Here is a 15830-nt window from a genome sequence, read left to right on the forward strand (position 1 = left end):
AAGTAATTATATATATATATATATAGAATAGAGAGAGAGAGAGAGAGAGAGAGGGGAGAGAGAGAGAGAGAGAGAGAGATATGTGCATAACTGTAATCTGCTTTACTGATTTTGTAACACTTCAGTTGATTGTGTTCATATCCTCTTGAATGGTTGATTGGCTGGTATGAGCTAGAATCATGTTACACTACTGGTCAAAAGTTTTAGAACGCCTACTCATTCAAGGGTTTAAGTTTAGTTAGTTAGTTAGTTTAAATGTTTGGGTTCATTGACTGTAGAGTTAGCCCCCGAGGGAATGGTCTTCTCTCTTCCCTCGTTCTCCCTCCACCCTGTAACACAGACGCTGGGAGTCGAGAAGTAAGTACTGAGGATGAATTGAATAATACAATAAACATGGAACAATACAAAACAAGAGTAGCGTCTGGACATGAAAAATACAAGTAATAGTGCCTGGGGACAGAACCGAAGGGACAGACAGATACAGGGGAGGTCATCCTAGAAGTGATGCGTTCAGGGGAGTGTCATGAGGTGCAGGTGCACTTAACGATGCTGGCAGGTGTGTGTGTAATGATGAGACAACTGGTGACGTCGTGCGCCGGAGAGGGGGAGAGGGAGTAGACGTGACACACCCCTCCTCTCTCTATCTTTCTCTCTTCCTTTCCAATTGTTTCTCTCTCTCTCCTCTCTCTCTTCACTCTCCCTCTTCCTCCACACCTCCTCTCTCCCTCCACCCTCCTCTCTCTCAGATAGTATGTGTGTGTGTGTGTTCATTGACTGTAGAGTTAGCTCCCGAGGGAATGGGCTTGGGCCAAACCGCTGAGGACAGACTGCAGAGGTGCAGTCTAACTATCTCATGTGGCTTTACGAGTGTTTAAACAGCTCTGGAGAGGAAGCATTCTATTAGGGAGAGTATCGTCTCTTAATGCTGCTTGAGAGTTTTCATAACACACACACACACACACACACACAGATCTACATAAGCTACAAAAGTGTTAGATCGGTGTGTGTGTGTGTGTGTGTGTGTGTGTGTGTGTGTGTGTGTGTGTGTGTGTGTGTGTGTGTGTGTGTGTGTGTGTGTGTGTGTGTGTGTGTGTGAGAATAGGCAGTGCAGTTGTTCCCACTTTTTGAGGCCTATCCACTGAATGAAGCCAGGCTGTGCCGTTGCCCCGGTAACACTGATGCCTAAGTCACTCAACCGATACCCAGCAGGTCCGTCTGCTAGAGCTGCGTTCAGAACCACAGAGCAACACCATCAACACTATTTAAACATGCAGGTAGAACCCGGCAATGTGCAGGTATACCACATCTCTCTTCAGCTGATCCTCAGGTACAGCCTGTAGACTAAAGACAAAAGTCGCTGTTTAATAGCCTTGAAACACTAACAGTGTCTCAGCAGATACCCAGTCAGATACCCAGTCAGAAACCCAGTCAGAAACCCAGTCAGATACCCAGTCAGATACCCAGTCAGATACCGAGTCAGATACCCAGTCAGACACCCAGTCAGAAACCCAGTCAGATACCCAGTCAGATACCCAGTCAGAAACCCAGTCAGATACCGAGTCAGAAACCCAGTCAGATACCCAGTCAGATACCCAGTCAGATACCCAGTCAGAAACCCAGTCAGATACCGAGTCAGAAACCCAGTCAGAAACCCAGTCAGATACCCAGTCAGAAACCCAGTCAGAAACCCTGTCAGAAACCCAGTCAGATACCCAGTCAGATACCCAGTCAGATACCCAGTCAGAAACCCAGTCAGATACCCAGTCAGATACCCAGTCAGAAACCCAGTCAGATACCCAGTCAGAAACCCAATCAGAAACCCAGTGTCACGCCCTGGTCGAAGTATATTGTGTTTGTCTTTATTTATTTGGTCAGGCCGGGGTGTGACATGGGTTTATTGTGGTGTGTTTTGTCTTGGGGTTTTGTTAGGTATTGGGTGTGTGGTTTAGTGGGGTTATCTAGCAAAGTCTATGGCTATCTGGAGTGGTTCTCAATCAGAGGCAGGTGTTTATCGTTGTCTCTGATTGGGAACCATATTTAGGCAGCCATATTCTTTGAGTGTTTTGTGGGTGATTGTTCCTGTCTTTGTGTTTGCACCAGATAGGGCTGTTTCGGTTTTCACAGTTCATTTTTTTGTAGTTTCTTCATGTATAGTTTTTTCCTTCATTAAAATATCATGAATCATCATCACGCTGCATTTTGGTCCGACTCTCCTTCTCCACAAGAAAGCCGTTACACCCAGTCAGAAACCCAGTCAGAAACCCAGTCAGATACCCAGTCAGAAACCCAGTCAGAAACCCAGTCAGATACCCAGTCAGATACCCAGTCAGACAGAGAGGGAGATGAGTCCTAATTCGGGCTGTTATTATTCCCCTGGGATCAGGGATGGAAACCCTCTTCCATCATTCAGGTGATTCTACCTCAGACAGCAACTCAAATTAAATTGTATTTGTCACACGCCCCGAATACAACGGGTGTAGACAATACAGTGAAATGTTTACTGACCAACAATGGTGTTTAAGAGGTTTTAAGAAAAAAGTGAAGTAAAAAATAGATAAGTAAAACATAGAAAATAAAAGTAACAAATAATTAAAGAGCAGCAGTAAAATAACAATAACGAGGTTATATACAGGGGGTACCGGTACAGAGTCAATGTGCGGGGGCACCGGTTAGTCGAGGTAATTGAGGTAATATGTACATGTAGGGAGAGTTAAAGTGACTATGCATAGATAATAAACAGAGAGTAGCAGCAGTGTAAAAGGGGGGGGTGTTAATGCAAATAGTCTGGGTAGCCATTTGATTAGCTGTTCTAGAGTCTTGTGGCTTGGAGGTAGAAGCTGTTTAGAAGCCTCTTGGACGAAAACTTGGTGCTCCGGTACCGCTTGCCGTGCGCTAGCAGAGAGAACAGTCTATGACTGGGGTGGCTGGAGTCTTTGAACATTTTTAGGGCCTTCCTCTGACACCGCCTGGTATAGAGGTCCTGGATGGCAGGAAGCTTGGCCCCGGTGATGTACTAGGCTGTACGCACTACCCTCTGAGTGGTTTAATGGGCTCCTCTGTACCAGACAGCAGAGTGGTTTAATGGGCTCCTCTGTACCAGACAGCAGAGTGGTTTAATGGGCTCCTCTGTACCAGACAGCAGTGTGGTTTAATGGGCTCCTCTGTACCAGACAGCAGTGTGGTTTAATGGGCTCCTCTGTACCAGACAACAGTGTGGTTTAATGGGCTCCTCTGTACCAGACAGCAGTGTGGTTTAATGGGCTCCTCTGTACCAGACAGCAGAGTGGTTTAATGGGCTCGTCTGTACCAGACAGCAGAGTGGTTTAATGGGCTCCTCTGTACCAGACAGCAGTGTGGTTTAATGGGCTCCTCTGTACCAGACAACAGTGTGGTTTAATGGGCTCCTCTGTACCAGACAACAGTGTGGTTTAATGGGCTCCTCTGTACCAGACAGCAGTGTGGTTTAATGCCGCATGCATTTGAATGTATACATCTGTGTGTGTGTGTGTGTGTGCTGCTCGTGTGTGTGCATATGTGTGTGTGCGTGTGTGTGTGTGTGCGCGTGCCTGTGCGTGCGTGTGTGCGTGCGTGTGTGTGCATGTGTGTGTGCGTGTGTGTGTGTGTGCATGTGCATGTGTGCGTTTGTTTGCGCATGCGTGCGTGTGTGTGTGCATGTGTGTGTGCGCATGTGTGTGTGCGTGCGTGCGTGTGTGTGTGCGTGTGTGTGAGTGTTACCACTTCCCTTTCCACAGCCTGTAAATAACCATAGTTTAAACACGCGCAGCCACCATACACTCTAACCAGATCCTACTGGAGACGGGTTGCATGCACTGTGAACTGCTGCTCACAACACTCTGCATGCAGCTCCTGATAAACGGGATGGCTTGGGGACTGACTACAATCCTTTGATGCACTAAACCAGAACATGTGCACGTCCAGAATCATTCAAAATAATGTATGTGAATTGGGACTGGTGGACTTTAATTCATTTAAATAGTTTGTTCTTATCCAATGTGCTCTTCTCAGGAGTCGACTCCTACATCCCTACACTCTGTTCTCAGGAGTCAACCCCCACTCCCTACACTCTGTTCTCAGGAGTCAACCCCTACATCCCTCTGTTCTCAGGAGTCAACTCCTACATCCCTCTCTTCTCAGGAGTCAACTCCTACATCCCTCTGTTCTCAGGAGTCAACTCCTACATCCCTCTCTTCTCAGGAGTCAACTCCTACATCCCTCTCTTCTCAGGAGTCAATCCCTACATCCCTCTGTTCTCAGGAGTCAACCCCCACTCCCTACCCTCTGTTCTCAGGAGTCAACCCCCACTCCCTACCCTCTGTTCTCAGGAGTCAACCCCCACATCCCTCTGTCTTTGCTGTCTTCAGTAGTCAAAGATAATTGTGTGTTTAGAGTGTGGAGTCTTAGAGTGATAATCCCTCTGTTCTCGTAGTCAACCCCATCTCCTACCCTCTAGCCAGCTAGCATACGTTCATCCCTCTGTAGCACTGGAGTCAACCCCTCACACTCCCTGACCGACTCTGTTCTCAGTGTAGTCAAGCTAGCTACATAGTTGTCACTGCTGTTCTCAAGATAATTGTACATTTAGAGTGTGTAGTCTTAGAGTGATTATCTTAATTGTTCTCAGGTTAGCTAGCCACATATTTTGTCTGTTCTCAGGAGACACTCCTACATCCCAACAGCCAGCCAACGTCAGGAGTCAACTTTCGCATTCATCCCTTCCCTCTCTTCACAGGTAGTCAACTTTTCATTTCTTTCATTACAGTCCCAACGGTGTGATTTGTTTGATCTGGAGCTCAACTCCTACATCCCTACCCTCTGTTCTCAAAGATAATTGTGTACTCCCTAGCGATTTTCTTCAGGAGTCAGCTCCTACATCCCTCTGTTCTCAGATAATTGAGTCAACTCTAACATCCCTACCCTCTGTTCTCAGCTCAACCCCCAGCTCCCTACCCTCTCAGCATTGTAGAAACCCACACTCAACGGAATCCCTCTGTTTAGGAGTGTCAACTCCTACATCCTACCTCACTCAGTACTGTATCATTTTAATCATTTTAGTCAATTAGATTCTTGCTACATCCCTACCCTCTGTTCTTAACATTCGAGACGTGTAGTCCACTTGTCATTCAATCTCCTCTGCATTAGCGTCTGTTCTCTAGCCTGTCAACTATGTGTCTGTCATCCCTGTTCTCTCCTCTCTGCACAGACCATACAAACCTACCACACTCTTCTCAGGGTCACTCCTAATCCTGGTGGTCCTCAGGAGTCAACTCCTACATCCCAGTTCTCCGGTAGTCAACTCCTGGAACTCCCGATCTCTTCTCAGGAGTCAACCCCATCCCCTACCCTCTGTTCTCAGGAGTCAACTCCTGGCATCCCTCTCTTCTTGGAGTCAACCCCAACACCCTACCCTCTGTTCTCAGGAGTCAACCCACATCCCTACACTCTGTTCTCAGGAGTCAACACTACATCCCTCTGTTCTCAGGGTCATTCTCTTTCTCCCTTTACCCATCTGTCTATCGCTCCTTTGAATTCCATGCTGTCACAGTTACATCAGCCCTGTTCTCAAGTCAACATCCTATCATTTATCCCACTCTGGTTCCCTCAGAGTCATCAATGAGCTTGATGCCTTGATAAGCTCTGTTCTCAGGAGTCAACTCACATCCCTCACAGTTCTCAGGAGTCAACCCCTCCCCACTCTGTTCTTGACTCATTCCTCATCTACACTCTGTTCTCAGGAGTCAACTCCTCTCCTACCCTTTTGACCTCAACTCCTCATCCCTTCCCCCTGTTCTCAGGAGTCAACCCCTACATAGATGCTGTTCTTCCACTAACCTCTTGCAACTCCTCTACCCTCTGTTCTCTGGAGTCAACTCCTACATCCCTACCCTCTGTTCTCAGGAGTCACCCCACTGCCCTACCCTCTCTTCTCAGGCCGTCAACTCCTTCCCTCTGTTCTCAGGAGTCAACTCCTCTTCATCCCTATCATCTGTTCCCTCAGGAGTCAAACCCCACTCCAACCCTCTCTTTACTCAGAGTCAACCCCTCATCCCTCTGTTCTCCCCCTCCTGCATCCTTTGACTCTGTTCTCAGGTCCCCTATCCCTCTGTTCTCAGGAGTCAACTCCTACATCCCTACCCTCTGTTCTTGCGAGTCAACTCCTACATCCCTACCCTCTGTTCTCAGGAGTCAACCCCTACATCCTACCCATCTTTCTCTGGAGTCAACTCCTACATCCCTACCCTCTGTTCTCAGGAGTCAACCCCACTCCCTACCCTCTCTTCTCAGGAGTCAACTCCTAGGATCCCTACCCTCTGTTCTCAGGAGTCAACCCCCTCCCTACCCTCTCCTTCTCAGGAGTCAACTCCACATCCCTACCTTTTCTCAGGAGTCAACCCCGACTCCCTACCCTCTGTTCTCAGGAGTCAACCCCCACTCCCTACCCTCTGTTCTCAGGAGTCAACCCCCACTCCCTACCTCTGTTCTCATTAGTCAACCCTCCAGATGACTACCCTCTGTTCTCAGGAGTCAACCTGCCGCCCAGGACAACTGCCCGCTCCCTACCCTCTGTTCTTGAGTCATCTCCGGTGACCTCCCTCCCTCCCTCACCTCAGGAGTCAACCCCACATCCCTGACCCTCTTTCTCAGGAGTCAACCCCATACATCCTACCCTTTCTTCAAGAGGCGAGAGTCACCCTTCTGAAAAAAACCTACCCTCTGTTCCCTCCCTGTCAACTCCTACATCCCTATCCCTCTGTTCTCTCCAACCCCTTGAATCCCTCTGTTCTCTGGCCAGTCAACTCCTACATCCCTCTGTTCTCAGAATGACCTTCCTTGATCCCTCCGTTTCTCAGGAGTCAACCCTTTCCTCTGTTCTCAGTAGTCAAGGCACATCCCTCTGTTCTCAGGAGTCAACCCTCATCCCTCTGTTCTCATCCTTCTAGACCTATCCTCTCTTCTCTGGAACCATCAACCCCTACATCCCTCTGTTCTCTGGAGTCAACTCCTGAGCGTGCCCACGTTCTTGGGTCAACTCCTGACATCCCTCCGTTCTCAGGAGTCAACTCCTCACATTCCTCTGTTCTCAGGTGTCAACCCCAGGGCCCTCTGTTCTCAGGCAACCCCTACATCCCTCTGTTCTCAGGAGTCAACCACTACATCCCTACCCTCTGTTCTCTCAACCCCTATCCTCTGTTCTCAGAGTCAACCCCTACATCCCTCTGTTCTCTCAACCCCTTCCCCCCTCTGTTCCAGGTGTCAACTCCTACATCCCTCTGTTCTCAGGAGTCAGACCCCCTACATCCCTCTGTTCTCCCGAGGAGTCAACCCCTACATCCTCTCTGTTCTCAGGAGTCAACGGAGCATCCTCTGTTCTCAGGAGTCAACCCCTACATCCCTACCCTCTGTTCTCAGGAGTCAACCCCTACAACCCTCTGTTCTCCTTTCCCTCTGTTCTCTGGAGTCAACCCCTGTCATCCCTCTGTTCTCAGGTGGTCAACCCCTACATCCTCTGGTCTCAGGAGTCAACCCGCACATCTCTCTGTTCTCAGGAGTCAACCCCTAAATCCCTCTGTTCTCAGGCACTTGTCATCCCCTGTTCTCAGGAGTCAACCACAACATCCCTCTGTTCTCTGGGTCAAGCCCCTGCATTAAACCCTCTGTTCTCAGAAGTCAACCCCTGGTGTTCAACCCTCTGTTCTCAGGACTCAACCCCGCATCCTACCCTCTGTTCTCAGGAGTCAACCCCTACATCCCATCTGTTCTCAGGAGTCAACCCCACCCAAACATCCCTCTGTTCTTAGGAGTCAACCCCTACATCCCTACCCTCTGCTCTCTGGAGTCAACTCCTACATCCCTCTGTTCTCAGGAGTCAACCCCTACATCCACCTGTTCTCAGGAGTCAACCCCTACATCCTACCACTGTTCTCTGGAGTCAACCCTACATCCCTAAACTCTGTTCTCAGGAGTCAACCCCCACAAACCCTCTCTTCTCTCAGGAGTCAACTCCTGAATCCCTACCCTCTGTTCCTGGAGTCAACCCCACTCCCTACCCTCTCTTCTCAGGAGCTCAACCCTACTCCCTAGCTCTGTTCTGCAAGTCGCTACCCTAAATGCTCTGTTCTCAGTTAAAACTCCCTCAAGTCCATTAAAATCTGTTCTCAGGGTCAATTAAAGCTACCCTCTGTTCTCAGGAGTCAACCCCAACCCCTGTTCTCTTAGTGCAACACCCACTCCCTACCCTCTGTTCTCAGGAGTCAACCCCTTTCCCTACCCTCTGTTCTCAGGAGTCAACCCCTACATCCTCTGTTCTCTGGAGTCAACTCCTACATCCTCCCTCTGTTCTCAGGAAAAACTCCTACATCCCTACCATCTCTGTTCTCAGGAGTCAACTCCTACATCCCTACCTCTATTCTCAGGTAGTCAACCCCTACATCCCTCTGTTCTCAGGAGTCAACTCCTTACATCCCTCTGTTCTCAAACGGAAAATTCCGCTACATCCTCCGTTCTCAGGAGTCAACCCTTACATACCTCTGTTCTGCAGGTGTTTGACCAAGAAAACTCTGTTCTCAGGAGTCAACCCCTAGATCCCCTGTTCTCTAGGTACTGTCAACTCCTCAGCCCTCTGTTCTCAGGAGTCAACTCCTACATCCCTGTTCAGGAGTCAACCCATGGATAAATTCCTCTGTTCTCAGGAGTCAACCCCTTCCTCTGTTCTCAGAGTCAACCCCTACATCCTCTGTTCTGGAGTCAACCACTACATCCCTTACCCTCTGTTCTAAGGACGTCAACCCCTACATCCCTCTGTTCTCAGGAGTCAACCCCACATCCGACCCTCTGTTCTCAATGGAGTCAACTCCTACATCCTCTGTTCTCAGGAGTCAACCCCTACATCCCTCTGTTCTCAGGAGTCAACCCCTAATCCCTCTGTTCTCAGGAGTAAAGTAACCTTCTACATCCCCTGTTCTCAGGAGTCAACCCCTGTAAATCCCTACCACTGTTCAAAGGAGTCAACCCCTGGCACACCCCTCTGTTCTCAGGAGTCAACCGTACATCCTCTGTTCTCTGGAGTCAACCCCTAAATCCTCTGTTCTCAGGAGTCAACCCCTACATCCCTCTGGTCTCAGGAGTCAACCCTTACATCTCCCTCTGTTCTCAGGAGTCAACCCCTAAATCCCCCTCTGTTCTCAGGAGTCAACTCCTACATCCCTCTGTTCTCAGGAGTCAACCACAACATCCCTCTGTTCTCTGGAGTCAAGCCCTACATCCCCCTCTGTTCTCAGGAGTCAACCCCTACATCCTACCCTCTGTTCTCAGGAGTCAACCCCTACATCCTACCCTCTGTTCTCAGGAGTCAACCCCTACATCCCTCTGTTCTCAGGAGTCAACTCCTACATCCCTCTGTTCTCAGGAGTCAACCCCTACATCCCTCTGTTCTCTGGAGTCAACCCTACATCCTACTCTGTTCTCAGGAGTCAACCCCTACATCCTCCCTCTGTTCTCAGGAGTCAACCCCTACATCCTACCCTCTGTTCTCAGGAGTCAACCCCTACATCCCTCTGTTCTCAGGAGTCAACCCCTACATCCTCTGTTCTCAGGAGTCAACCCCTACATCCCTCTGTTCTCTGGAGTCAACTCCTACATCCTCTGTTCTCAGGAGTCAACCCCTACATCCCTCTGTTCTCAGGAGTCAACCCCTACATCCCTCTGTTCTCAGGAGTCAACCCCTACATCCCTCTGTTCTCAGGAGTCAACTCCTACATCCTACCCTCTGTTCTCAGGAGTCAACTCCTACATCCCTACCCTCTGTTCTCAGGAGTCAACTCCTACATCCCTACCCTCTGTTCTCAGGAGTCAACCCCTACATCCCTCTGTTCTCTGGAGTCAACTCCTACATCCCTCTGTTCTCAGGAGTCAATTCCTACATCCCTCCGTTCTCAGGAGTCAACCCTTACATTCCTCTGTTCTCAGGAGTCAACCCCTACATCCCTCTGTTCTCAGGAGTCAACCCCTACATCCCTCTGTTCTCAGGAGTCAACCCTACATCCTACACTCTCTTCTCTGGAGTCAACCCCTACATCCCTCTGTTCTCTGGAGTCAACTCCTACATCCCTCTGTTCTCAGGAGTCAACTCCTACATCCCTCCGTTCTCAGGAGTCAACCCTTACATTCCTCTGTTCTCAGGAGTCAACCCCTACATCCCTCTGTTCTCAGGAGTCAACCCCTACATCCCTCTGTTCTCAGGAGTCAACCACTACATCCCTACCCTCTGTTCTCAGGAGTCAACCCCTACATCCCTCTGTTCTCAGGAGTCAACCCCTACATCCCGACCCTCTGTTCTCTGGAGTCAACTCCTACATCCCTCTGTTCTCAGGAGTCAACCCCCTACATCCCTCTGTTCTCAGGAGTCAACCCTACATCCCTCTGTTCTCAGGAGTCAACCCATACATCCTCTGTTCTCAGGAGTCAACCCCTACATCCCTCCTGTTCTCAGGAGTCAACCCCTACACCCCTCTGTTCTCAGGAGTCAACCCCTACATCCCTCTGTTCTCTGGAGTCAACCCCTACATCCCTCTGTTCTCAGGAGTCAACCCCTACATCCCTCTGGTCTCAGGAGTCAACCCTTACATCTCTCTGTTCTCAGGAGTCAACCCCTAAATCCCTCTGTTCTCAGGAGTCAACTCCTACATCCCTCTGTTCTCAGGAGTCAACCACAACATCCCTCTGTTCTCTGGAGTCAAGCCCTACATCCTACCCTCTGTTCTCAGGAGTCAACCCCTACATCCTACCCTCTGTTCTCAGGAGTCAACCCCTACATCCTACCCTCTGTTCTCAGGAGTCAACCCCTACATCCCTCTGTTCTCAGGAGTCAACCCCTACATCCCTCTGTTCTCAGGAGTCAACCCCTACATCCCTACCCTCTGCTCTCTGGAGTCAACTCCTACATCCCTCTGTTCTCAGGAGTCAACCCCTACATCCCTCTGTTCTCAGGAGTCAACCCCTACATCCCTCTGTTCTCAGGAGTCAACCCCTACATCCCTCTGTTCTCAGGAGTCAACCCCTACATCCCTCTGTTCTCAGGAGTCAACCCCTACATCCCTACCCTCTCTTCTCAGGAGTCAACTCCTACATCCTACCCTCTGTTCTCAGGAGTCAACTCCTACATCCCTACCCTCTGTTCTCAGGAGTCAACTCCTACATCCCTACCCTCTGTTCTCAGGAGTCAACCCCTACATCCCTCTGTTCTCTGGAGTCAACTCCTACATCCCTCTGTTCTCAGGAGTCAATTCCTACATCCCTCCGTTCTCAGGAGTCAACCCCATTCCTCTGTTCTCAGGAGTCAACCCCTACATCCCTCTGTTCTCAGGAGTCAACCCCTACATCCCTCTGTTCTCAGGAGTCAACCCCTACATCCTACACTCTCTTCTCTGGAGTCAACCCCTACATCCTCTGTTCTCTGGAGTCAACTCCTACATCCCTCTGTTCTCAGGAGTCAACTCCTACATCCCTCCGTTCTCAGGAGTCAACCCTTACATTCCTCTGTTCTCAGGAGTCAACCCCACATCCCTCTGTTCTCAGGAGTCAACCCCTACATCCCTCTGTTCTCAGGAGTCAACCACTACATCCCTACCCTCTGTTCTCAGGAGTCAACCCCTACATCCCTCTGTTCTCAGGAGTCAACCCCTACATCCCTCTGTTCTCAGGAGTCAACCCCTACATCCCGACCCTCTGTTCTCTGGAGTCAACTCCTACATCCCTCTGTTCTCAGGAGTCAACCCCTACATCCCTCTGTTCTCAGGAGTCAACCCCTACATCCCTCTGTTCTCAGGAGTCAACCCATACATCCCTCTGTTCTCAGGAGTCAACCCCTACATCCTACCCTCTCTTCTCTGGAGTCAACCCCTACATCCCTCTGTTCTCTGGAGTCAACTCCTACATCCCTCTGTTCTCAGGAGTCAACTCCTACATCCCTCCGTTCTCAGGAGTCAACCCTTACATTCCTCTGTTCTCAGGAGTCAACCCCTACATCCCTCTGTTCTCAGGAGTCAACCCCTACATCCCTCTGTTCTCAGGAGTCAACCACTACATCCCTACCCTCTGTTCTCAGGAGTCAACCCCTACATCCCTCTGTTCTCAGGAGTCAACCCCTACATCCCTCTGTTCTCAGGAGTCAACCCCTACATCCCGACCCTCTGTTCTCTGGAGTCAACTCCTACATCCCTCTGTTCTCAGGAGTCAACCCCTACATCCTCTGTTCTCAGGAGTCAACCCCTACATCCCTCTGTTCTCAGGAGTCAACCCATACATCCCTCTGTTCTCAGGAGTCAACCCCTACATCCCTACCCTCTGTTCTCAGGAGTCAACCCCTACACCCCTCTGTTCTCAGGAGTCAACCCCTACATCCCTCTGTTCTCTGGAGTCAACCCCTACATCCCTCTGTTCTCAGGAGTCAACCCCTACATCCCTCTGGTCTCAGGAGTCAACCCTTACATCTCTCTGTTCTCAGGAGTCAACCCCTAAATCCCTCTGTTCTCAGGAGTCAACTCCTACATCCCTCTGTTCTCAGGAGTCAACCACAACATCCCTCTGTTCTCTGGAGTCAAGCCCTACATCCTACCCTCTGTTCTCAGGAGTCAACCCCTACATACTACCCTCTGTTCTCAGGACTCAACCCCTACATCCTACCCTCTGTTCTCAGGAGTCAACCCCTACATCCCTCTGTTCTCAGGAGTCAACCCCTACATCCCTCTGTTCTTAGGAGTCAACCCCTACATCCCTACCCTCTGCTCTCTGGAGTCAACTCCTACATCCCTCTGTTCTCAGGAGTCAACCCCTACATCCCTCTGTTCTCAGGAGTCAACCCCTACATCCCTCTGTTCTCTGGAGTCAACTCCTACATCCCTACCCTCTGTTCTCAGGAGTCAACCCCCACTCCCTACCCTCTCTTCTCAGGAGTCAACTCCTACATCCCTACCCTCTGTTCTCAGGAGTCAACCCCCACTCCCTACCCTCTCTTCTCAGGAGTCAACTCCTACATCCCTACCCTCTGTTCTCAGGAGTCAACCCCCACTCCCTACCCTCTGTTCTCAGGAGTCAACTCCCACTCCCTACCCTCTGTTCTCAGGAGTCAACCCCCACTCCCTACCCTCTGTTCTCAGGAGTCAACCCCCACTCCCTACCCTCTGTTCTCATTAGTCAACCCCCACTCCCTACCCTCTGTTCTCAGGAGTCAACCCCCACTCCCTACCCTCTGTTCTCAGGAGTCATCCCCTACATCCCTCTGTTCTCAGGAGTCAACTCCTACATCCTACCCTCTGTTCTCAGGAGTCAACTCCTACATCCCTACCCTCTGTTCTCAGGAGTCAACTCCTACATCCCTACCCTCTATTCTCAGGAGTCAACCCCTACATCCCTCTGTTCTCTGGAGTCAACTCCTACATCCCTCTGTTCTCAGGAGTCAATTCCTACATCCCTCCGTTCTCAGGAGTCAACCCTTACATTCCTCTGTTCTCAGGAGTCAACCCCTACATCCCTCTGTTCTCAGGAGTCAACCCCTACATCCCTCTGTTCTCTGGAGTCAACTCCTACATCCCTCTGTTCTCAGGAGTCAACTCCTACATCCCTCCGTTCTCAGGAGTCAACCCTTACATTCCTCTGTTCTCAGGAGTCAACCCCTACATCCCTCTGTTCTCAGGAGTCAACCCCTACATCCCTCTGTTCTCAGGAGTCAACCACTACATCCCTACCCTCTGTTCTCAGGAGTCAACCCCTACATCCCTCTGTTCTCAGGAGTCAACCCCTACATCCCGACCCTCTGTTCTCTGGAGTCAACTCCTACATCCCTCTGTTCTCAGGAGTCAACCCCTACATCCCTCTGTTCTCAGGAGTCAACCCCTACATCCCTCTGTTCTCAGGAGTCAACCCATACATCCCTCTGTTCTCAGGAGTCAACCCCTACATCCCTACCCTCTGTTCTCAGGAGTCAACCCCTACACCCCTCTGTTCTCAGGAGTCAACCCCTACATCCCTCTGTTCTCTGGAGTCAACCCCTACATCCCTCTGTTCTCAGGAGTCAACCCCTACATCCCTCTGGTCTCAGGAGTCAACCCTTACATCTCTCTGTTCTCAGGAGTCAACCCCTAAATCCCTCTGTTCTCAGGAGTCAACTCCTACATCCCTCTGTTCTCAGGAGTCAACCACAACATCCCTCTGTTCTCTGGAGTCAAGCCCTACATCCTACCCTCTGTTCTCAGGAGTCAACCCCTACATCCTACCCTCTGTTCTCAGGAGTCAACCCCTACATCCTACCCTCTGTTCTCAGGAGTCAACCCCTAAATCCCTCTGTTCTCAGGAGTCAACTCCTACATCCCTCTGTTCTCAGGAGTCAACCACAACATCCCTCTGTTCTCTGGAGTCAAGCCCTACATCCTACCCTCTGTTCTCAGGAGTCAACCCCTACATCCTACCCTCTGTTCTCAGGAGTCAACCCCTACATCCTACCCTCTGTTCTCAGGAGTCAACCCCTACATCCCTCTGTTCTCAGGAGTCAACCCCTACATCCCTCTGTTCTCAGGAGTCAACCCCTACATCCCTACCCTCTGCTCTCTGGAGTCAACTCCTACATCCCTCTGTTCTCAGGAGTCAACCCCTACATCCCTCTGTTCTCAGGAGTCAACCCCTACATCCCTCTGTTCTCAGGAGTCAACCCCTACATCCCTCTGTTCTCAGGAGTCAACTCCTACATCCTACCCTCTGTTCTCAGGAGTCAACTCCTACATCCCTACCCTCTGTTCTCAGGAGTCAACTCCTACATCCCTACCCTCTGTTCTCAGGAGTCAACCCCTACATCCCTCTGTTCTCTGGAGTCAACTCCTACATCCCTCTGTTCTCAGGAGTCAATTCCTACATCCCTCCGTTCTCAGGAGTCAACCCTTACATTCCTCTGTTCTCAGGAGTCAACCCCTACATCCCTCTGTTCTCAGGAGTCAACCCCTACATCCCTCTGTTCTCAGGAGTCAACCCTACATCCTACACTCTCTTCTCTGGAGTCAACCCCTACATCCCTCTGTTCTCTGGAGTCAACTCCTACATCCTCTGTTCTCAGGAGTCAACTCCTACATCCCTCCGTTCTCAGGAGTCAACCCTTACATTCCTCTGTTCTCAGGAGTCAACCCCTACATCCCTCTGTTCTCAGGAGTCAACCCCTACATCCTCTGTTCTCAGGAGTCAACCACTACATCCCTACCCTCTGTTCTCAGGAGTCAACCCCTACATCCCTCTGTTCTCAGGAGTCAACCCCTACATCCCTCTGTTCTCAGGAGTCAACCCCTACATCCCGACCCTCTGTTCTCTGGAGTCAACTCCTACATCCCTCTGTTCTCAGGAGTCAACCCCTACATCCCTCTGTTCTCAGGAGTCAACCCCTACATCCCTCTGTTCTCAGGAGTCAACCCATACATCCCTCTGTTCTCAGGAGTCAACCCCTACATCCCTACCCTCTGTTCTCAGGAGTCAACCCCTACACCCTCTGTTCTCAGGAGTCAACCCCTACATCCCTCTGTTCTCTGGAGTCAACCCCTACATCCCTCTGTTCTCAGGAGTCAACCCCTACATCCCTCTGGTCTCAGGAGTCAACCCTTACATCTCTCTGTTCTCAGGAGTCAACCCCTAAATCCCTCTGTTCTCAGGAGTCAACTCCTACATCCCTCTGTTCTCAGGAGTCAACCACAACATCCCTCTGTTCTCTGGAGTCAAGCCCTACATCCTACCCTCTGTTCTCAGGAGTCAACCCCTACATCCTACCCTCTGTTCTCAGG

At 50.4% G+C, this 15830-nt stretch overlaps 1 protein-coding gene across 1 annotated transcript in view; it reads left to right on the plus strand.

Annotated features, from left to right (window-relative positions):
- LOC115122491 (neuropilin and tolloid-like protein 1) overlaps positions 1-15830 on the plus strand; it is a 216956-nt gene that overhangs the window by 156016 nt on the left and 45110 nt on the right. The window lies entirely within an intron of this gene.

The sequence above is a fragment of the Oncorhynchus nerka genome, linkage group LG6 (assembly GCF_034236695.1).
Source record: "Oncorhynchus nerka isolate Pitt River linkage group LG6, Oner_Uvic_2.0, whole genome shotgun sequence".
Classification (NCBI taxonomy): domain Eukaryota; kingdom Metazoa; phylum Chordata; class Actinopteri; order Salmoniformes; family Salmonidae; genus Oncorhynchus; species Oncorhynchus nerka.